Genomic DNA, 23,813 nt, shown 5'->3' with positions numbered 1-23,813 from the left:
ACTTGATTCTAGGGACCTAATGAGTCAAAGGAACCCAAAAGTGAAATCCCACATCCCTGGAGACAAATTGCATGATGAAATCTTTCGATTTTGGGGCTGAAACTGATGAATTCTTCTTGCATTCTTGAACTAGAGTTCTTGACCTTTTTTCTCCTCTCATCCTCTATTTATTCTTAGTTTTGATGAATGATTTGACTTAGGTAAGTTCTATTTATGTTTCCAAGCTTAAACTATCAAAAACCACAGAGTTAAGGGTTATAAACTATGTTTTTTTAGGGGTCAAATAAAAAGTAAAAGACAAAAAGACCCCTGACATAAACTACTAGCGGGTCTGACCATGACCACTTTCACAGATTATTAAAGGGGCCAAGAATCGTGAAAGGGTCGTGGTCTTTGATATAGGGAGCTCTAGGTTATGGGGTTTGTTTCACGCGCCCTACAAAAGATCTTGTAAAAGACCACGGACCGTAAGAGTCCCCGTAGTCCTTACTAAGTCCTATGGAAGGAAGTCCTTGGTTTACAAACCATCCCACGGCCCATGTGAAGGACCACGTACCGTGAAGGTTCTCGTGAACTTCACTTGGGCTGCGGGCCTAAGCGGATCTCTGGGGGAGTCTGCTTCCATAACTTCTACGGATGCCACCACTTTCCATCGTTAAGACCACGATCCATGAAAGGTTTCATGGTCTCACATCAGCAGTAGGTGGAATCTAACTCCGCACCATGGGCTGGTTAATTGACTGTGGAACCTACAACGGTCTTTGAACTCTGTAGTGGTTCACTACTTCAAGTGAGTTTCTACAATTTCTTCTAGATCAGGTTTTCAAGGTGTTAGAGTCACCTAGGCAAGAATTAATAAGGTATTACTTACTCTTTTGTTTTTAATTTTAATGGCCAATCTTACAAAACTAGTTTTCATTGCCCTTAAAAATTCGGGCAGAAACTACCTCTCATCGGTGTTGGATGCTGAAATTCACCTTGATATAATGGGTCTTGGAGACACCATAAAAGAAGAAATCAAGGCATCCAAGAAAATTGTGCACGAGTAATGATATTCTTGCTTAATCATCTTGACGATTATCTAAAAATCGAATATCTCACATGTAAGGATCCACTTGTTTTGTGGAAAAACCAAATATAAAGATATGACCACTTGACGATGGTAATACATCTAAAGGCACATTATGATTGGATGCATCTAAGTCTACAAGACATTAAGTATATACATGAGTAATTCTGCCATGTTTATAATCACTTCTCAGTTTAAATTATGTGGAAAAACGATTAGTGAGATTGATATGATGGAAAAAATATTCTCCACTTTTCATGCCTCGAATGTTCTCTTGCAACAACATTATCGAGAAAAAGGTTTTAAAAAGTATTCTGAAATAATTTTGCATCTTCTTGTTGTTAAGAAATATAATGATTTATTAATGAAAAATCATGAGAATCGACCTATTGGATCTAAACCACTTCCTGAAGTGAATGAGGCGTATGCTCACCATGCTAGGCGTGGAACAGGCCGTGGCCCTAATCGTGGTTGTTGTCGTGGACGTGGTTGTACCCCTGACTTAAACTACTAGCGGGACTAACCATGATCATTATCACAGATTGTGAAAGGGGCGAAGAACTGCTTACAGGATCATGGTCTTTGACCTAGTGAGCTTTAGGTTACGAGGCCTGTTTCACGCATCGTACTACAAATTTTGTGAACGAACACGGACTCTAAAGGTCCCCATGGTCCTTACTAAGTCCTATGGTATGAAGGCCTTGATTCACAGACCATCCCACGGCCCATGCGAAGGACCTCATACAGTGAAGGTTCTCGTGCTCTTCATTTGGGCTGGGGGTCTGAGGGGATGTCTAGGAGAGCATACTTCCACAACTTCTATGGACTCCACCATGGTAAATCGTCAAGATCACGATCTATGAAAAGTTTCTTGGTCTGACATCAGCAGCCGGTAAAAACCAACTCCTCATCATGGGCTGGTCAATGGACCGTGGAAAACCTATCAGGGTCTTTGAACTCCGTCGTGGTTCACTACTTCAAGTGAGTTTTTACAATTTTTTTCTTGATCTGGTTTTTGAGGTGTTGCAGTCACCTAGGCAAGGTTAATGTGGTAGTATATGGATTAATTCGGAAGGTAGTCGCATGGAGAGTTTGACTTTGTTATTTGTGGAGGATTGACCTATAACTGCATTGATTCTTTCCTTAGCAAAAAAGATGGTTAGAATTCATATCTCTGAGCCACATAGTGTACTTGTATGTGTAGAGGCTAGATCTTCGTTGATAGAGAAGATTCAAGCACACCAATTAGAGGATCAACAATTGAGTGATTCGGGACACTATTCTTAGTGGTAAATCTAGGAGGGTTACCTAGACATGGAATGTATTTTTAGGATTAAGAATAATATTTATGTTCCTACTGTTTTTGAGTTAGTTTAGTTGATTCTTCAGGATTCCCATTGTTACATGTTCTCTATCCATCCAGATATTGTGAATGTATCATGATCTATAGAGGCACATTTGGTGGTGCAGGTTGACGAGGCACATCACAACCTTCATGGCTGGTTGCTTTGATCTTTCAACAAGTGAAGTACAAGCACTAGAAACCAGGAATATTGACTCGGTGGCTACCCATTCAAGAATTAAAGGAGTGTATAGGCATGGACTTTGTGGTAGGCTTACCATTTTCCATAAGAGGTTTTTATTCTAGATAGATCATCGTTGATCGATCGACTAAACCAGCCCACTTTTTACTTATATATATTGCCTACATATCGTTTCATAGTTACCTTAGAGAGATTAAATTTTTTAATAAGGACCAGTGTCTATCACTATAGTCAACGACACTCAGTTCGCTTGCATTTTTGGGGGTCTTCTAAGGGTAAGTTGGGGATTTGGGTTAATCTTAGTATAACTTTTCACCTTTATATAGATGGGGATTTTTATGTGATAAGTTTCAGTGTTACTGTATTGATTTCATTGGACAATGGGATCAGCCTTTTTCTTTAGTAGAGTTTGTATATAATAATATCTACTATTAGAGAATTTAGATGGAAACTTTGAAAGAATTATATAGTAGGAGATTTCATTCTCCAGTGGGCTAGTGTGATCTTTTTGAGCTTCAGACATAAGGCACTAACTTACAAGATATTCTATTGATAGTGTCGATGTGATCCAGAAAGAACTCCATACTACCCTGAGTAGATGAAAGAGTTATGCTATCTGAAGGCTACGACCTTTGGACTACATAGTTAATGATCCTGTGTTCCTATTATTGTAGCCCATGAAGAGAGTGATAATATTTTGGAGGAAGGGCAAGTTAGACCTAGATTTATAAGTCCTTTTAATATCTTAGGAGAGTTGGGATGGTGTCTTATGAGATAGCCTTACCTCAAGATCTTTTATATGTGAAGCCTATATTTCATATCTCTAGGATTATACACTATATCCAGATGATTCTTGCGTTCTAAAGTGGGATTTTTCTCAATTTGATGAGTAAGTGAGTGTTGACGATGATCATGTTGCCATTCTAAAAAGGCAGATGATAACGCTCAAACTACTCTTCAAAAACAATTAAAAGAGTAGGTTGTCATTGTAAAGAAAATTACCCAACTAAAGGCCAGGTTGACTCCCACACAAAGTAGATTAACGTTAAGTTTCCAATTTTATTTAATAAAAATGCAACTAATCTAAATTTGGTGAAAGGGAACTTCGCTGAATCATTCACCAAACATGTATCATGGAGTTTCTAAATAAAGTAAGAAGTATTAAATAAAGAAAATAGGGATAAAACAACAATATTTAGATCTAGGGGTGTAAAGGAGTGCATTAATACTAATTAGGGGAAAAATTTATTTCTCAATAATGATTAACAACTACGAATATGTTGGGTCATCTTTGACGACACTAGTCTTCTTTCAATCCCGAAGAAGCAACACATAGAATCTTCTTTTTGTCATCAATGTGCAAAACTAAAAAACTCAATACCTTGCTTCAATTGCATAGATTTACAAAGATTACACATATCGAAACATTTTTCCACTCGTACTGGGTTTTTTCAAGCACCAATTTAATATCTTATTTAGAATTAAGTTAGCCACCTTAATTTCTAAATTACCACATGTTAATTAGCTCAATTTCATTGAAATAAACAATTAAAATAGAGAAATACAACATACCCAGTAATTTATGTCAACACCCAACCACATATTTACACCCTTAGATAGTACGGTTTTAGCCACCCATCACAAAGAATAATAGAATTATACATTTTATGATATCAACCATGAGTAACATGAAATTCAACAGTTACAATACTCACTTCATTTCAACCTTCAATTTGTTAATTACAGGGTGAAATATAAAACCTCACACAAGAATTTGTGTTTTAGTGTTTTCTCTAAAGTTTCTAAGAGCGAAATTGTTTGATGGGGGTTGGGGAATGTTCCCACTCAATATTTACCCCAAGGGCTACTCTTTTCTTTGTCACTCTTTTTATCTTTCTGCCGTAGCTTGGTGGGAGTTCTTCTCCTACCCTCTTCAAAGGACCTGAACCCCATTCATTGATATGAATACCCTGGATTTGCCTTCGTTTGGGGTTACGTATTAAGGTTAGTGCGTACCATATCTGCAGATAGTTGTGATTAGTCAAAATATCAATAAAATGCAAATACACAAATTTGTTGCTGACAGGTTCTCTGTTCCACTACGAGATTCGCCAAATATCTTTAGCGATTTAGGTTTAGCTCATCGAGTGTATTACCCTACAATCTAGGCAAAATGGTGGTGGAAAAGTCTACTCGGTAAAACAACGACTTTGTTCGGCGATGAAAAGGTTGTCCGCCGATGAACACAGTGAAAAAGGTAAAAAGGTCATGTAAAATGTGATCGAAAATCCTATCGGCAAATCGCCAACTAACTTCGGCAATCACAAGTGTGTCCCCCAAAAGATACAGATGTTATAGCACGAAGGAGAAGAGTTAAAGGCGATCAAAAATCAGTAGGTGAACCACCAAATCATTTAGTGAGGTCAACTTTACTCTCTGAATGACAGAACGTGTACATTTCTAAATCAAACTCTCAAAAACGTCCTACAATCTTCAAAAACAAAATCAAAGCATGAAAACATGAAATTCATACAAGACCTATACTTAACTTCACCACGGAGTACTCAGTTCTTCGGATTTTAATAAATTTGTACATTTAACTATGATTATCCCTAATGACGTTGTCACCCATTCCCTCATTGGATAATTTTCATTATTTAGCACAAATAATGGGTTAATTAGAATTCACAAAAACAACATGCCATCAATTAAGCAACACCCATTGCGATTTCAATCAATACAAAGGATAAACACCAAGACATTCGAATATTTAAGCATTTCAGGAAAAACATTCAAATTACAAATAACATATCGATAACTTATTTTTATCATAGAGGCCCAACACATGGAATCTTGATAGTTTATAATTGAAAATGAGTTTAAAATTATTGAGAATAGATTTGGATTTTTAGCGATAACCTTCATTCATGATAAGATAATATTTTGTAATGTTAGGCAACAAAAAAATCAACCTTATGCACTAAATACTGTCTAAAATAGTAATTCAAAATGTGAATCTAGAAAATAATAACTTTGATATGATCTTGGAGCGTTTGAAATGAGGGAAAATGAGAGACAAAATTTTGACCTTTGGACAAACATTCAGTTCTCATCCATTTGGCGACATTAATAGTACTTACCAAACTAATGGGCAATTCGCCGAGCAGTATTTTATCTCACCTTTGCTTCAAAGTCTGAAATTTTCTGTGGTGAGATTGGTGATCTGCTTTGAGATCGCCAAGCAGGTATGCGATTCACCAAGATTCTTTCAAGTTCTCCAAGTTTTACATGCTATATACTACTCGTATATTCAGCCAAATGGTGGAGTTCAGCTAGGATCCCCATTCTGTTTGGCTTCTCGATGAATGGATCTTCTGCTGCCAATCATGAGATGTTCCACATTTTTCTTATTTTATTCTGCAACATTAATACACCATTATCTATCAAAGTAAAATCATACAGTTACAACCTTGGGTTGCAACCTAAGATGTCCTTATTAACGTTGTCGCTTGACATAGGTCCTACCGCACTCTCTAATATTAGAGCAAGACCTAGTGTCACTAGTTAAATCAAATATATCGTCAAGGTGGATTGAGTCATGGAAAACATCAATACTGATGTTATGTGGTGAATTGATCTAGAGTGAGATCCAATCAATTTGTTTAAAACATTAAAATTCTCTCTCATTTAATCCAACACTCGATCTTGATCAGGTGATCTTTTGAAGAATGATTTGAAGTGTGCCCTCATCACGACTTTTCATCTTCTTTAGACTTATTTGTCCCATGAATAGACATATTTCTTCTTTGGCTTTTGCCTTGGTTTTCCACATCGAATATGTTGATGGTCAAGTCGTATAATTGAGATATAAGTGCAGTTAGCTTGAAATCACCCTAGACTTCTCGATCTGCTTAAATTGAATTTCCACCCACTCCTTTATCAATGATTAGAGGACCTTACAACTCAAACAACTAAAAATAAAAACAAAACAATAGGAGAAACAAAAACAAAAGTAAAAGTAAATTATAAACTACACTAAAAAGAACAAAAACTCTAGTGAACTACATCTTCACGTGACACCACTCCCTATTAGTGGTGCCATTTTGATTCTTCTTGTGATATCGTGATCAACAAAACTAGCCTACAATCTGAGTGACTACGAAACAAAGTGAGTATAATAATTCAACCAAGTACTAGGGCCTTGTACCAAAAGGTACTGTGGTAAAAATTGAAGCTAAACTAGACTTTCCGTTCTAGTTAGTAATAGTGTGAGAAATTATCGAATTAAATCAAAGTAATTTAATTTTTGACATTGAAGTGTCAAATATCAAAAGGGTTTGTCACAGGTTTGGTAAAAATAGTAAAAACAAAGGGGGATCAAGTATTGGAGAAAGTTCTTGGGATGTGATTCCAATATATGTCGAATGAAACCGTTGGGTACATTTTTTCAATAAGAAATTTCCAAGATAATGATGACTAGTCTAAGTCTTAGGTGAAAGTAAATCCCCTCTCGGGAAACAAACCCCATATCAAATGGGTTCTGCTTTCACACCCACTCATCTAATGAAGAACAACCTACGCCTTCCCACGCGGCTCTTTCTTTGATGAGTGTTAATATATAGGACTAAGATTCACCTACTTTGGCTGAACCTCATGTCCCCCCCTCCTCCACTCCTTAGGCCATCCGTCTCGCGGTCTTGGTTTAGCGACCTCTCTCTCGGCCAACGCAAAAATAGATGCATGTTTTTGTATTTGGAAATACAAACCCATTAACTAAAACTACAATCAATAGGTGAAATCATCACTTATATGCATTGACTCTTCAACATGCAAGACCCAATAATAATATCAACACATATTTGCTAAATCAGACCCCACGAATGGGGGTTTTAGCCACACAACCAACAATAACCATATGCACCTAAATTATAAAGAAATCAATTGGGTATAAGAATTTGAACCTTAATATTAGAAAAGGAAGAAGAATGGAGAAAACCCACTTCCGATTAGAGAACGAAGACCTCATTTCTTCTTCTCTCCCACAAAACCCTCTCCAAATTTGAAATTAAAATATTAAACTTAAAAGATAAGTCTCAGAATTACAAAATTATTTCTCTACTTACTGATTCCTCTTCTAGAAATAATAAAGAGTTTAATATTTATAGATTAAGAATTTTTGTTGGCGAGGCTAGTTGCGAACACCGAGTAATTTGGTGATTCTCCTTTCTTCTAGATCATCAACTTTTGTGGTTTGACATCAACGTGTATGCATTATGGATCATTGGGTAGAATAGTTCTCCTTCGTGGAACTACTTGGCGAAGCGCTAACTAACCCTTTTAATCAACTTTTTGATCCACTTCCTTCAGTTCTTTGCTTCTTTAAACAATAGGACAATATACATCCTTTCTGGTGATCGCTCAGTATACTTGGCGATGCTTATGTGTTCCTCTTCATCTTTTCTCATCCTTTTTTCCCGTTTTGCACCTAAGTGTCCACACTTACACTAAAACATCAAATACTTGAAACTTAAGAGTTTTCATCAAATATTAAGATACAATGAGCATTTGAGGACACTATTTCCATAAATATAAGGCCCGAAATACTAATGGAGTCCCTTTGTAGTTTAGCCTACAATTTCAAAACCTCCCCCATCATTAAAAAGGAAGAAACCTTAATCGAATGGATAGTTGAGTGATGTTCTTCAAAGTGAATAGGCACATACATCCACAAATTTGTGAATTTTCTCATGGGGCTCCTTATTAGCAAGAACCCTTAACATTCCCTTCATTTGGTGTTATTGAAGCATAATACAACATATGTCAATCTCTTACACACTTCTTGAATACGGACACATGGAAAACCTAATATACTGATGCTATATCATTAGGCAAATCATATTTATAAGCGACTTAACCAATACGACTCAAAAAAAAATTACTGGCCTACGTATTAGGGACTAAGCGTCCATCTCTCATCAAATCTTATTGCATCATTCATAGTTGATATTTTCAAGTATGCCTAATCATCAACGTAAATTCAATGTCTCTTTTTCTAACATTGACTTAGGAGTTTTTTTGACTTTGAACCATTTTCAATCTTTCTCTATTAAGACAAATTTTTTGCATAGCCTTATGTACGAACTCGAGACCTGTCAAACAAACTTCACTAACTTAAAACAAAATTAAAAGAGATCAACACCTCATACCATAAAGATCCTCAAAGGGACCCATAAAAATAGTTGAAGATAGTTATTATTATATGCAAACTCAATCATAGGAAAATGAACATCACAATTACTCTTGATGTCAATCAAATAATGTCTAAAGATATCTTTGAAAGTCTGCATAATATGTTCCGCTAGTTCATGATTTTGAGAATGAAAGGTCGTACTAATCTTGATATGAGTACCAAGGCCTTTATGGACAAACTTCCATAATTGAGAAGTAAATTGGGTACCATGATCAGAGATAATTGATACGGGAACTCCATACAACCTAAACATTTCCCTTAGATACAATTTATCATAATCATCCACCAAATAAGTAACCTTGAAAGGAATCAAATAAGCGGAAATTTCATATAATCTATAATAACCCAAATCGAGTGATGTTGCCTCTAACTGTGGGGTCGACAAAAAAAAAGTCCATATTCGAATCTTCTCTTTTCTAACTCGGAATACTAATAACTTTTGACAAACCTCCTGACTTGTGATGTTCAACTTTCATTTTTTTTATCATAAGGTTACTTTGAAACAAATTCCACTATATCATTTTTCATCCCATTCCATTAATACACCTCCCACAAGTCACGATACATTGTCTCCCGGGTGAATGTAATATAAAAATTATGGGCTTTCGATCACATTTCGTTTGTCCAATCATCAATATTGGAAAAACGTAAAAGACCTTGATATCGAATCACACTATCTCCCCTACAGAAAAAGCCTCAACAGAACTTTTAAGCACCGGTTCCTTCAACTCAACCAAAACTGAATCAACATATTGCATAGCTTTCACATCCGACACAAAAGATGATTCTGCACCATTATGAAAAATAACCCCACCTTCACAGTAATCAACATACCGACTACCTATGAGTAGTCTATGAACATCACGAATGAGCTATTTCTTACCCGACACAACATGGACAACACTAGACATGGACATTCGACTTAAGGCATCAACAACCATATTGTCTTTATCAAGTTAATGAAGGACACTTATATCATATTCCTTCTACAGTACTAGCCATCTACATTAATAAATTTTACATCTTTTTACTCTAACACATATTGAAAACTTTTTTTGTTAGTCAAGACATCAACGTGGACACCATATAAGTCATGCCTCAAAATCTTTAAGGCAGAAGAAGTTGATGGTAGTTCCAAATCATTAGCAGGATAGTTCTTTTCATGAATCTAAAGTTGGTTGAAGCCTAGGTAATGACTTTCTCATTTTTCGTAAGAATAAATCCTAATCCAATACTAGATGCATCACTATAAATAACAAAGCTTACGTAGCCTGCCGGTGAAGTCTAAATTGTTGTGGAGGTATGTCTATCTTTCAACTCTTGAAAACTTTTCTCGCATTATTAGGACCATAAGAACTTCAATTTCTTTTTTGGTCGATGTAGACAATGGAGACACAATCAAAGAATACTCTTCAAAAGCCTTCTATAATATCCAGTCAAACTCAAAAACTTTGAATATCTAAATGGAATAGAAGTCTAGGCCAACTTTAAACCGCAATTGTCTTATTTCGATCTACCTCAATACCCTTAGGTGAATAAATGTTACACATAAAGGACAGATATCTCAACAAAACTCGCATTTACTAAACTTTTGAAATAGTTTTGTTCCTTGAGAATTTGAAACATAATCATCAAATGGTCGGAATGCATATCCTCACTCTTTATATAAATTAGGATGTCATCAATAAACAAAATTACAATCATATCATGTTTTTCTCTCAGCACTCTATTCATCATGTCCATGAATGTGGTGGGAGTATTATTCAAATAAAATGACGTTATCTGTCTTCCGTAATGAGCATACCAAGTGAAAAATTCTTCTTTGGTATTTCATCTTCGTTCACCCTCAATTAGTGATAGCCCGATTAGAGGTTGATCTTTTATAAGTAACTCTCTCATTCGAGTTGGTACAAAAATTCATCTACCCATGCAAGATATAATTTCTCTTGATGGCAATCTTCTTCAATTGCCGGTAGTCAACACACATGTTAAGTGAACCATCTTTATTGTGAAAAAAAAAGTTGAGCTCCCTATGGATAAATACTTGATTGTATGAAACCTTTATCTACAAATCTTCAAGTTGCTGCATTAAATCTTTAAATTCTTCCAGAACCATATAGTAAGGACAATAGAAAAAGGTAGCGTATTTAGGAGAAGTTCAATATAGATGTTTATTTCCCTTTTGGGATGAACATGGGTTAGATCATCTTACAACACTCATGGAATGTCATTTACAATGGGGACCTATCAAGAATAGGGGTTTTAGTATATGTATTCCTAACCCATACAAGATGATATATGAAACACTTAGAAATTAGTTTTCTAACTTGAAGACAAGAACCAATATGACTTTTAGTCATAGAAATTCCCCCTTTCTACTCGAGTATGGGCTTCTTTGGAAATGGACACGTAAACACTCTAGCTAGAAAATCAACATAAGAGTAACAACAATTGACCAAATCTATACGAAGATTGACATCGATATCAAAAATATCATGCTCTACAAGGTTAACGTAAGTAAGTTTATGGAACAATGATACATGACATTTTCTATAGACTCGCTCAGTAGTAGTTAATTCATTGAAAAGAGTAGAGATACGAAAATGGTCTAACAATATATCCACACAAACGTCAAATCTCATAGACACGTATGGCATCAACAAACAAAATGTAGCACCGGAATCAAGTAAATCAAAAATTCAAGATGAAAGAATTTCTACGTATCATTGACTACATCAACAGGAACCCAAACCACTAGGTGGAGCTTGCCTACCATCTCTTTCTTTGTAGAAATTGATGGACAATCGCTTTTCTTTTGAAATCTCTTACCATAACAAAAACAGGCATCCATACCGGCTAAGCATTTACCATAATGCTTCCTTCCACAGCTAGTACAAGTACACATAGAAGATCAACTACCATTTTCTTATTGGGGCTTAGATTTAGACATCCTATGTTTGTTGAACTTTGGAACCAGAGCTCTAGAGGAACCTTTAGCAGAGAATCTTTTTTGAAGTCTAGAACAAACATGTCCATCGGACCTCAAAAAAGTCACCATCATTGGGTTTTACCATATTTCCATCAATGATCTTTATTTAATCTTCTCTTCTTCTATTAATTGAGCATGTTCCATTAAATGAGATATATTTATTCCTTTAATGAGCATGTAGGTACGACATACCTGAACCACCATTTTGAACACACTTGAAATAAACTTAGGGGTCGTTTGGTAACTGTTTGATTTATACAGATTTTAATTATGCAGAGTTTAGTGATGCAGTTATACTTATACATGGTTTAATTATGCATGCGTTAGATATGTATAGTTTAACAATGTAGGTATGAGTTATGCAAGGTTTAATTAGTCATGCATGTACTCTTTTTTTGTTATGTCGAGATCACAATACATTAACTATTTACTTTTATATATGGAATTTATTTTATATATATATATATATATATATATATATATATATATATATAAAATTAAAAATAAGTAAGTAAATAATAATGTAAGCCCTCCCCCTTTTTGAATAAAAAGTAGTAAAAAGATATTCGCTCTATAATTAATTGGGACCATTATTTTTTCATTTTGTAGTTTTTTATGTTTATAACTTATAAAAATAAAATATGATTAATATATTTCATGTACGTTATAATATCCTATTTTACATAATGTAAATATTCTGTTAATATGTAGTATATATTGTTAAATATATACATTTTTAATATACCGAATATATAATTATGTATAAATTCACATCCAAAACAAAATAATTATATATGTTAATTAAATAAGTGAAATATATTTAATAATATATAACATTAATATATGATTATACTATAAGGCATAAAAAAATATATATATTCAATTTGTAATACTAATAAAATATTATATTTGGATATCGAATGAAAACAAGAAAAAAATTATTTGGGGATTAAAAAAAGAGAAAAGGGACAAATATACCCCCGAAGTATCATAAATGGTATCTAAATACCCTTTGTCATACATTTAGCACTTTGATTCCACTACCATTTAATTTTTGGTGTGTGTATACTCTTTGGACTATCAGAGGCACATGTGTCACGATAGGAAAAACATATTCATAATTTATGTAGTTTTTATTTCCAATTAAAAAATTAACCCAAATAGTAAAAAATCCACCCAATTAATTTTAGATCTTCACCGAAATTATAACAAAAACCCAACAGACAATCTTCTGTGATTTCTTCCTTTTAATATAGAATTCATTATAAATTATCTTTTGTTCTTTAGTTAAATATTATATTACATACTCCAGCTAATGATATTCCCATCAATGCAACATTTAGAAATATTAAAAAACTTTTTTTAACAGAATAAAGGAGAAACACGGAGTTGCAAATTCATCCAAGCAGCACTGTTGGTGATTTTCAATTAGAGGCAATTTTACGTCGTTTTCTTTTCTTGCTTACCAATAAATCTTTTTTTGTGGTACATTTTGGAAGGTAAGAATATTACCAAGCTACAAATTATCTATGGGTTACATAGAAACTTCTTGACCTCCATTGTTGAAGCTTTATAGAGAGAGCTAGAGGCATGTCAGTTCCTATCTTCCATATTTTTCTTGTATGATTTATGACTTATATTTATATTTCTCATTGTAATTTTATTATTGAATGTATTTCTGATTTTTAGATTTTCAAAGATCTTTTTTCTTTGCTTTTAGGCCTACAATATTCATTTTTCAATGTTTCAGCTATGTAAAAAAGTTTTTGACTTTTGCCTTTATAAATCCATTCCAAGGTCGCTAGTTTGGTTTGCGGGAGCTATTGGGGCAACTGTGAGGGAGAGATGAGTGAGTGTTGGTCAGGTTTCATGGTTGAAGGCTCACTACCTCACTAATTTATCCGGAGCGAGGGAGGTTAGGTTTGATAGCAGTCAGATATGGTTCATTTCTGCAGCTTCGCTGGAGAAGATGGAGTCGCTGTAGTTCTTTGTGTAACAGGTTTTTGACTAGAGAAGAAAGGAAATGAGATTTATAATCGGTGCGGGTATAAAATTATTTGGGTGGTGATTTTTATTATTCGGGTAAATGTTTTAATTGGAATAAAAATTAAATAAAACCATGATAGGTTGTTAAGATCGTGACATGTGTCCCTCTGTTAGTCCAAAGGTTCTAAACGTTCCAAATATTAGATGGTAGGGGCATAAGAGTTCTAAAAGTATAATGAAAGGTATTTAGATACCATTTACAATAGTCCGGGGGTATATCTGTCTTTTTTCCCCTAAGAAGGAAAAAAAGTAAGGAAAATAGTACAGTTAGGTAAAGATTTCAATAAAAAATAAATTATTAGAGGTAAATGTGTAGCAATTATTTTAATATATGTATAGTTAATCCCTGCATAACTTATTCATAGATTCCCTAATAAGTTAAGTATGTGTTAATTCTGCTGGAATACAAAAAACATAACCAAACACCTCATAAAATAATGCATGAATAACTTTCATAGAAAATTAGGAATCCTACCAACGAGATATGGTATATGTTCTATTCACTTTTCCACCTAATAAAAAAATTCTAGCAATTATATTAAAATTAATTCAACTATTGATGCATGAATAAAATGCAACTTATACAGTAATCAAATAGCCCCTTATACAATAACATTGAATATATATTGCAACAAAAATAAATGGTAGAAATTCCCTACTTTCATATAGTTAATTTATTTATAATATTACGTGACATTTTTCTACTATATTGTACTTGAAAAATAATACTATATATTATTTTATTATATCTGTTTCTGAAAATTTTTAATTGTCTTTTAGTTATACCAAAACTATAAAATGGATTTATCATCGTGAATGTAACTCATTTGAATAAAATATTTTTATGACATTCATTATTATAATTTATTTTAAAATTTTATTAATATTATATTATAGTATTCTTGTAGTATAACATTCAAATAAAAATATATAATACAACTATATATATTTTTTTCAATAAACAATACAAAATTATATAAATTTTAGCCAAAATTCAAGACCAATTACACCTTCTAATTAAATTTTTTCAATTTATGATCTAACAAAACAACCCATAACCCGACATATTTGATAATTTTATACTCCACCGTTCAATCAATTTAATCGGATGTTCCACACTTCCCCCTTTTAAGTTTTATTTCGTTTTACCATTTGAAAATTAACAACTATCAATTTTTCATGTAAACCAGCCACTTAACGATCACCGCCACCAGCGACCACTATGACCAGGGTAACAACAAGTGTCGCGACCAGAAGAACAACCAACGCTGCGACCAGAACTGTTGCCAGCAACCAACGAGTCAGCCACTATCAATATCAACTGCACCCACTGCATTCGTCCAACAAGCTTCTGTTTTTTATTCCAGTTTAAATTTTTGTGTGAATTGTGAAGTTCTTTTTTTGTACAAGCAAAACTTGAACTGATTTAGAAAAACTTAACCGAAATGATTTGGTTAGATGTTCAGTAACATATTGGAAGAACTGAAAACAAAAGAAAAAATTGAAACTGGACCGAATTATCAAATACCCAGCCTCCTATGTGAAACTTTGTTTTTCATTTTTGATTCCTTTTTCACTTTCGTTTTCTTCCTTTATTCATTTATAGTAAGATTTGGACAAAAAACACAAAGATCTAAGAGGACTTTTCGTAATAAATTGTTCCGCGAAAATGGAAATGAAGATATCACAATATATGGTCATAAATGTTTAAATGCATGTGAAATGGGGTAATAATGTTTATTTCTTATATAAATGCCTATTGATTTGTATCCATGTTTTTATGATTTATTTTGATGTCATTTTAAAAAAAAACTATTTTTTAAAAGGGAAACTATGCAGAAGATTACAAAGTGGGGAATCAAACTATTAAGAACAATGCAAAAATTCAGGTAATTAACTAACGAAGCTACTAAATTTCACTTATTAAATTAGTCTCTTAGTTTTTTCATTTTTGATTATCATAATTTTATCCTTTCCTTCATACATGACATATAATTCATCTAGACAAATTTGTTGATTTTTTTAAATAAAAATATTCCCCAGTATTTCTGGTCAAGTGATGAATTCTATGATAAATGCAACCTTCCCCAATTAGAAACCTGAATTATGAATTTAATCCTAACTAGAGACCTAACTTCCAACTCCAAACGAGAATATCGATTGGGATTCTAAGCCCCTCATCTAAAAGATGGGTATGAGACTTGAGACTCAGACTCAACACTTGACTCTCAATTCTTTACCCTTGATGTGATCTTAATTTATGCTTCCCGAAACGAGATCCAAACTTGACCCGACTCAATCATATGTAAGTATCAAGGTTAGTTCCTTGTTTGGATATTTATCTTTAATCTTAGGTTGGGATTAAGGTCTGAATTGGGTCATGATTCAACATCGGATCTTAGGTCATGGTTTGTGTCGGTGGTGCAGGTTTAGGTTATGGCATAATCGAGTTGAGGATCAAGTTTTTGGGTGGAGTCAAGGTCAGGGTGAGGTGGGGGTCAAGGTAAGGGGTAGGTCTAATTCCTCTTCATTATTTTCTTGGTTTGTGATTCTGTGCTAGTTAACCCACAATATTATTATAACAAAACTTGATTATTAAAATAATGGTTCAAACTCGTTGCCCCCCAAATGTGATTTAAATATGAAACTCCCCTCCCTTAACTTTGAACAATAATCAACCTCCTTCCCCTCCTTTTATCTATGCATTGTCTATTTTATGTTTGTTATATCACATATAAGTAATGCCTCTTTACATTATGTATGATTTATTCTTTTAACATTATAACTATCAGTACACTGAACTTGACTTTTTAAGACCATTTGTTAACTAAGGTAGAAAAATCCCATCGTAATAAGTACATTTACAATGACCAAAAGAATTTCTTGTCATCAAAATTAATTTTTAGTTAAGTATTAACAGGGGGATGCACCCAGCTCATAAAATATATATTACCCCATCTTTAAAACTGTCAAAACCCAAACCGTCGTGAGTAACACCTACACCAACACTCCAGTAGAAGAAACATTACTACAGCCCAACTGAGCAATTTAACTACTAAGTAAAAATTAAACATATGGAAGCACACTTAAATAACTAAATAAATATTAAGGAGTTCCAATAAATTTGAAAGTCTAATGAAACAATTGAACTAAAACTAATGCGGAAATACTCCCTAGAACATGAAAGTCAATGTACCAAAACTATAACCAACAAGTGTAAGAAAGTGGGTATAACCCAAACCAAACAATAGAATTATCTAAAGAACTAGTCTATGTTTGAAGGAAATGGACTAAACCAAAGAGAGAACTCATTGCAGCCTGGAAGAACTGGCTCACCCTTGTATTCGATTCGATCACTACACTTCTAACTGACGTATGTCAGTAGCTTCCTAAAGAGTCACGTAATCAACAAATAAAGAGCAAGTGCAGTTTAAGTACACATCCACAGTGTACTAGTAGGAGCACATGGCTATACAACTAAGTGCAATATAAGCAAGTCATTAGAACATCATAAAAAATGCATTCATTGAACACATACAATATTAATATCATTCTAGGATCAATATACGATTTCACATTTCCGTATTACACATATATGACAAGTCATTAGTTCTCTCACGAATCCCATACTGAAATAACTAGTGTACCAAATCGTGACACCCATTCCAAAGTTTATGTCAGCATGTGACATTCGATCATAATTAGTGTGTCGAAAAGTGACACGTGTTCAATTCAACATACTACAATCATAAATGCAATGTACATTCTCATAATCATACAATGAATACATGGCATATTGTTATTCTTTCATATACATTTGCAATAAGTGTGATCAATAAGCAACATTTGCATATCTACATGCATTATAATGAGGTGTTAGTGAAAAAAACTTACAAGATAATAAAATTGCAAGATTACAATTGAAAAAAAATGAAGAAAGTAATCTCTTCAGGCTGAGGAGCGGATATCTCGCTCTCTTTAAGGAGATTCAAGCCCACTGCAGCAAATGTTTTCACCGGTCCAACTGTAGTCCTCTTTGACTTGTCCCGTCAAGGATACAACCGCCTTTACAAAGTATAACTCAACAACTCTAGACAAGAGTTGAGTCCAAAGCTCCACAAAAAAAACACCTCCCTTCAACTAATAAGAACTCTCTTTCCAACTATTCACTCTTTGTTTTCTTTTGTGTTTTGCGTGTATCTAAAACCAAATGAAGACTACCACTATTTATACTACAAGAAGTCTTCCTAGCAATGAATAGGAAGATAATGGAGGTAGTAAATAGTGAAGATAATGGCCTTAGGAGTTACATAGGTTACAATAGGAGTTACATAGGTTACATAAGTTACAATGGGAGTTGCATATGTTACATATGTTACAAAGGGAGTTACATATGTTACATAGGTTACAAAGGGAGTAATGCAGGAATTAAGAATGAAATACATTGATGGATAACCAATGCTAATGGATGATGTAGAAGTCATCCATTCTTATAACTCCAAAATAAAGCAATTTAATATGTTAAATATTAATATTAAAATGCTAATAACCTAACAATCCCCCACTCATTTTAATATTTAGATAAGAGAGTATATCAACTGAAGGAAGACTCCTATGCATAATGAAGGTGTGCTCTGCATTGAACCTCCACTTAGTGAAACAGTAACTTTTACTCCAGAGTCGTAGTGGTCTCAGACTTGAACTATGAATGCTTAAGGGAAATAAAATATCACTACTCGCACATAATAATCAAGGTGTTGACATTAGCTTTAACAGCCAGCACGTTATGGCCATGTGCTATCCCGGTTTCATGAGTGCATTTGAGAATAAGCCCCATTCTCATAGGAAGCGACCTACTTCCACACATCACATAGGTGAAATCTGTCGAGAGTGCTCCTGTAAGATTAACACTCGACCCATACGGGCTACAGATATTCATTAAGAGTTTTATCAACTCAACCTTTACAAACTACAGGAAATAATGCACTCAAATCATAGGGAGGGAAAAAAATAGTGCATTTTTCACAACAAGTCATCATAGGATTAGTTTTTCCCTTTGAACCTGGTTATAGGATCTCTAGTCCTCAGGTTGGGTTTCGTCATATATGACTCAAGAATTTGTAGGCTTCAATCCCACCCCCCTCGATGTGCTCCAAACCTTTTCTCTTGTTAAGGCCTTTGTAAGAGGATCTGCAAGATTATCACAAGATTTGACATAATCAACATTAATGGTACCATTTGTCAAATACGATCTTATATTACTGTGTTTCCTCCTTATAGGTCTGGATTTACCGTTGTAATAACGGTTTTGAACTCTACCAATTGCAGCGGTGCTATCACAATGAATTAAAATAGGAGGAATTTGTTTTTCAAAATAGGGAATTTGAAACAATAAATCTCTTAACCAATCGCTTCCTCACTAGCTGAAGCTAAAGCAATTAGTTCAGCGTCTATGGTATAGTTGGCAATTATAGTTTGCTTTTTTGATCTCCAACAAACAGCACCACCACCTAAACTAAAGACATAACCAGTTGTAGAATAAGAATCACCTGACAAAGTGTTCCAATCCGCATCACAAAAGCCTTCAAGTACAGTAGGATATTTTTTATAGAACAAACCACAATTTTTCGTTCCAATTAAATATCTCATAACTCTTGTTGTAGCATGCCAATGTTCATACCTGGCTTTCTTGTAAACCTGCCAAGTACTCCTACTGCATATGTAATATCAGGCCTAGTGCAATTAGTCACATATCTCAAACTTCCGATTATACTAGCATATTCCTTTTGATTTATTACATCATTTTCACTTTCAACAGGAAATAAGTGAACACTTGAATCAAAAGGAGTAGCAACATGCTTGCAATCATGAAAGTTATATTTTTTCAAAATTTTCTCAACATAATGTGACTGGTCAAGGAAAATCCCCTCACATGTTCTTGTTATTTTTATTCCAAGAATAAAATTTGTCTCACCAAGATCTTTCATATCAAAATGGCTTCTAAGAACATTTTTAGCTTCATCAATAACATTAATGTTAGAGCCAAAGATCAACAAATCATCAACATATAGGCAAATAATCACATGAGAATTATTCCAACACATATGATATATGCACTTATCACACTCATTTGTTTTAAAACCATTTTCAATCATGCAGGAATCAAACTTTTCATGTCATTGCTTTGGTGCCTGTTTTAAGCCATATATGGGATTTAGTAAGTTTACATACTTTGCTTTCTTGGCCTGCTTCAACAAAACACTCGGGTTGGTCCATATTAATTTCTTCATTTAGGTCTCCATTTAGAAAAGCAGTTTTTACATCCATTTGATGAATTTGCAAATCAAAAATTGCAGCCATAGCAACTAAAAGTCTAATGGATGTAATTCTCGTTACCGGAGAAAAAGTATCAAAAAATTCTAGGCCTTCTAGTTTTTTAAAACCCTTTGCAACTAGCCTAGCCTTGTATTTGTCAATAGAACCATCCGGTTTCAACTTTTTCCTTAAGACCCATTTGCAACCAATTGTTTTACAACCCGGTGGTAAATCAACTAACTTCCAAGTTTTATTAGAAATTAGAGATTCCATTTCATCATTTATTTTCAATTGTAATATTGCAATTTTATTATCTTGTAAGTTTTTTCACTAACAATTTTAAGGAGATTCATATTCACGGCCTCTATCACTTCTAATTCTCTTTATTTTTCTTCCAAACTGATTTTCAACCTCATTGAGATAAGTTTTGAAATTTTCAAAAGCATCACTTTTAATTTTCATCAAGTAAACATATGTAAACTTAGAAAAATCATCAATGAAAGTGATAAAATATCTATTACCTCCACGAGTTAGAATTCCACTAAGTTCACAAATATCAGTATGAACTAATTCTAACAAATCAGTTTTTCTTTCAACTTGAAAATGAGGCCTTTTAGTGATCTTGGCTTTACTACAAGTCTCACACTTTTCAAAATTGTTTTAAACCATTGGGATTAATTCTAAACTACTCATAATTCCAACATAACGATCATTAATATGACACAAACGAGCATGCCAAAAATTAGTAGAAGAAAGCATATAAACAGAAGTAGAGGTTTTATTCATTTCAACATTCAACTTAAACATCCCATCACATGCATACCCCTTCCCTACAAAAATACCTTTCTTCACTATTACATATTGATCAGATTCAATAATTTGTTTAAAGCCTGCTTTATTAAGAAGAAAACTAGACATTAAATTTTTTCTCATAGAAGGAGTATAAAGTACATCTTTCAATGTTAATATCCTTCCAGAAGTAAAACACAATTCAACATCTCCCTTTCCAAGCACTTGAGTAGTGTGAGCATCACCAAGCATGATAGTTTTGGGCTCTTCAAAATGAGTATATTTTTCAAACCAGTCTTTGTCATAACAGACATGACGGTTTGCACCAGAATCAGCCCACCATCCATCAACATTCTCAACCATGTTTATGTCGGTAGTCACCGCCACAAAAGGTTTTTCGGTAACGTTTGCCTGAGGGTTAGGACCACGTTTCTGGGATCTGCAAAATCGAGCAATATGCCCACTCTTGCCACAAACAAAGCATGGTCCCTTTTCTTGAACTTGTTGATTTTGTGCTTGGTGATTTTCACCATTATTTTTCTTGAATTTTTTCTTCTTCGGCTTTAAAGAAGTATTTTTGTGAGTTTCAGGAGTAGCATTATTCGAAGTAATTAAATTTACCTTCGATGTGATGTTGTTCTCTTCTGTTTGTAAAAGTGCATCTTGGCCTCTTGCTTCTTCTTCCATGCGGATTTTCATTATCAAGCTTTCAAGAGAGGTTTCCTTTTGTTTGTGACGCATAGTTTTTTGAAATTCCTTCCAAAAAGGTTGAAGTTTATCCACAATGCCACAAACAATAAGGTTATCTCCAATTTTAACCTCTTCGGACCTAAGCTCTCCAACAATCATGATGAAGTCTTGAGCTTGATCTACCACTAATTTGTTGTCCACCATTTGGAAACAAAAAGATCTACTAGCTGCATATTTTTTCGCTCTAGCCTCTTCGGTATCATACTTACTCTGCAATGCCTTCCAAATTTTCTTTGCACTAGAGTAAGTTCTATCATAATAATCATAAAAATTATCAGATAGACAATTAAGAAGATAATACCGACACTTATAGGAATCACCATCGTACTTTTCCACTTTCTCTAGATGAGAAATAGTTTCATCATCATTCATTGTGGTGATGTCTTCTTTATTTGGATAGCAATCACTAATGAATACCCTAAGAAACTTGATTCTTCCTTTTTCAGATTTATTTTTATTGGTTTTTTGCCTACAACCAATGAATACAACACAAGGATAAATAAACGAAGCCTAATTACTCGGATAATAATCGAACTCATCAACCCTTGGCCAAACACTTGATACCCATACCCAGTTTTAGGGACTTTTCAACCATTATTCTAAGATCAAAACCCTCCCCCATCGATAATTACCAAAAAAAACTATGTTCTATGGATCGATAAATGGAATCAGAAGTAAAAACCTTCAAAAACTATCCATAGTTCATTCTTAGCTCTCTAGATCGAACATTGCAGAATAATGACCTTTTGGGGTTTTTTTTTACATATGTCGCGACTGTCATGTTATGGCGGCCCAATCCCGCTATAGTGGCCCTTCCTGAGCGGGATTAATCACAATCCTAGCAGCTTGAATGAAGACATAAAGTCAAAATAAAAGTTACAAACCCCTATTGAATAAAACACCTTCATCCCACGACACTCCAAAAATACCCGTTCACGCTAAGATCAATTTCATGAATTATACTCGCCCGAATTTAAATTTGTAAAGTCATATGGTTTCCTCAACATCTTAGGTATCTACTCATATGGTAAAATATCCATCAAACCTCCCATTTCTCACAAGATTTCTCTATACCGTTATTGACTCCAATTTCGTCCAATTTGTACTAGCTTGGAAAATTCCAAGTTACTACTAAAAAACTTTCAGGTCCAAAATTTTTCCACATTGGGTTTTTTTTATTACAACGGGAGAAGGTCAGTACAAAAACCAAATTAATTCATTTATAAAAAATTTGGTAACTTTCGTTCTCATATTCATCACCGTTCTCATCCACTAATAAATCACCCATGCAAAAGAAAAATAATATTTTTTAAATTTTATATGGTAAAAAAAATCTTCAAAACAAAGAAGAATTATATTAACATACTATAAAATAAAAAATGATTGTGCAAAAATTCAATGATATCGTCAAGGTTGGGAACAAATCCATCAGTGAACGTATGAGTAGCACAATGTGGGAAATGCTTGAAATGGAAAATGATATCTATACATGAAGAGTTTGAAGAAATCATAAGTAGGTATGTTAACTGAGACAACAACCGAATGGTTCTTTTGTTGAAATTTCATTATTGAGTACGATTCTTCTCAAACATGGGTAATTGACAATCAACCAAAAACATTATGTTGGTTTAAGAGAAGATTTTACCTGAGGAAAGATCACTCTAAAATGGATTATTGTTATTTCAGTTCTTATAAACTTCAATCTTTATAAACTGGGTACTTTTCTTTAACAAGATTCTGAGTTCAGTGAAATCGAAGTTTCAAATTCAGTTTACCAGCCCAAGAATGATAGATGATACTATAACCACTACTAGTCTTCTTAACAACTCTAACATGAAGGTGCGAAGAGATATCTCAATTGCTACATTCATCTTTTGTGAATGATTTGATTTGACCTTAAAGTGTTACTATTTACACCTTCATGTTGGGGTTGGCAAGAAGAGCGGTAGAGGGTATAGTATCGTCAATAATTGTGGGCTAGTGAAGATGAAAATTGATAATTTAATTTATTGAACTTGGGATTTTGTTGAAAAAAAGTACCCACTACTATGAAGGATCGAA

Source organism: Solanum lycopersicum, chromosome 11 (genome assembly GCF_036512215.1).
Source record: "Solanum lycopersicum chromosome 11, SLM_r2.1".
NCBI lineage: Eukaryota > Viridiplantae > Streptophyta > Magnoliopsida > Solanales > Solanaceae > Solanum > Solanum lycopersicum.
This window is presented reverse-complemented; position numbering follows the sequence as displayed.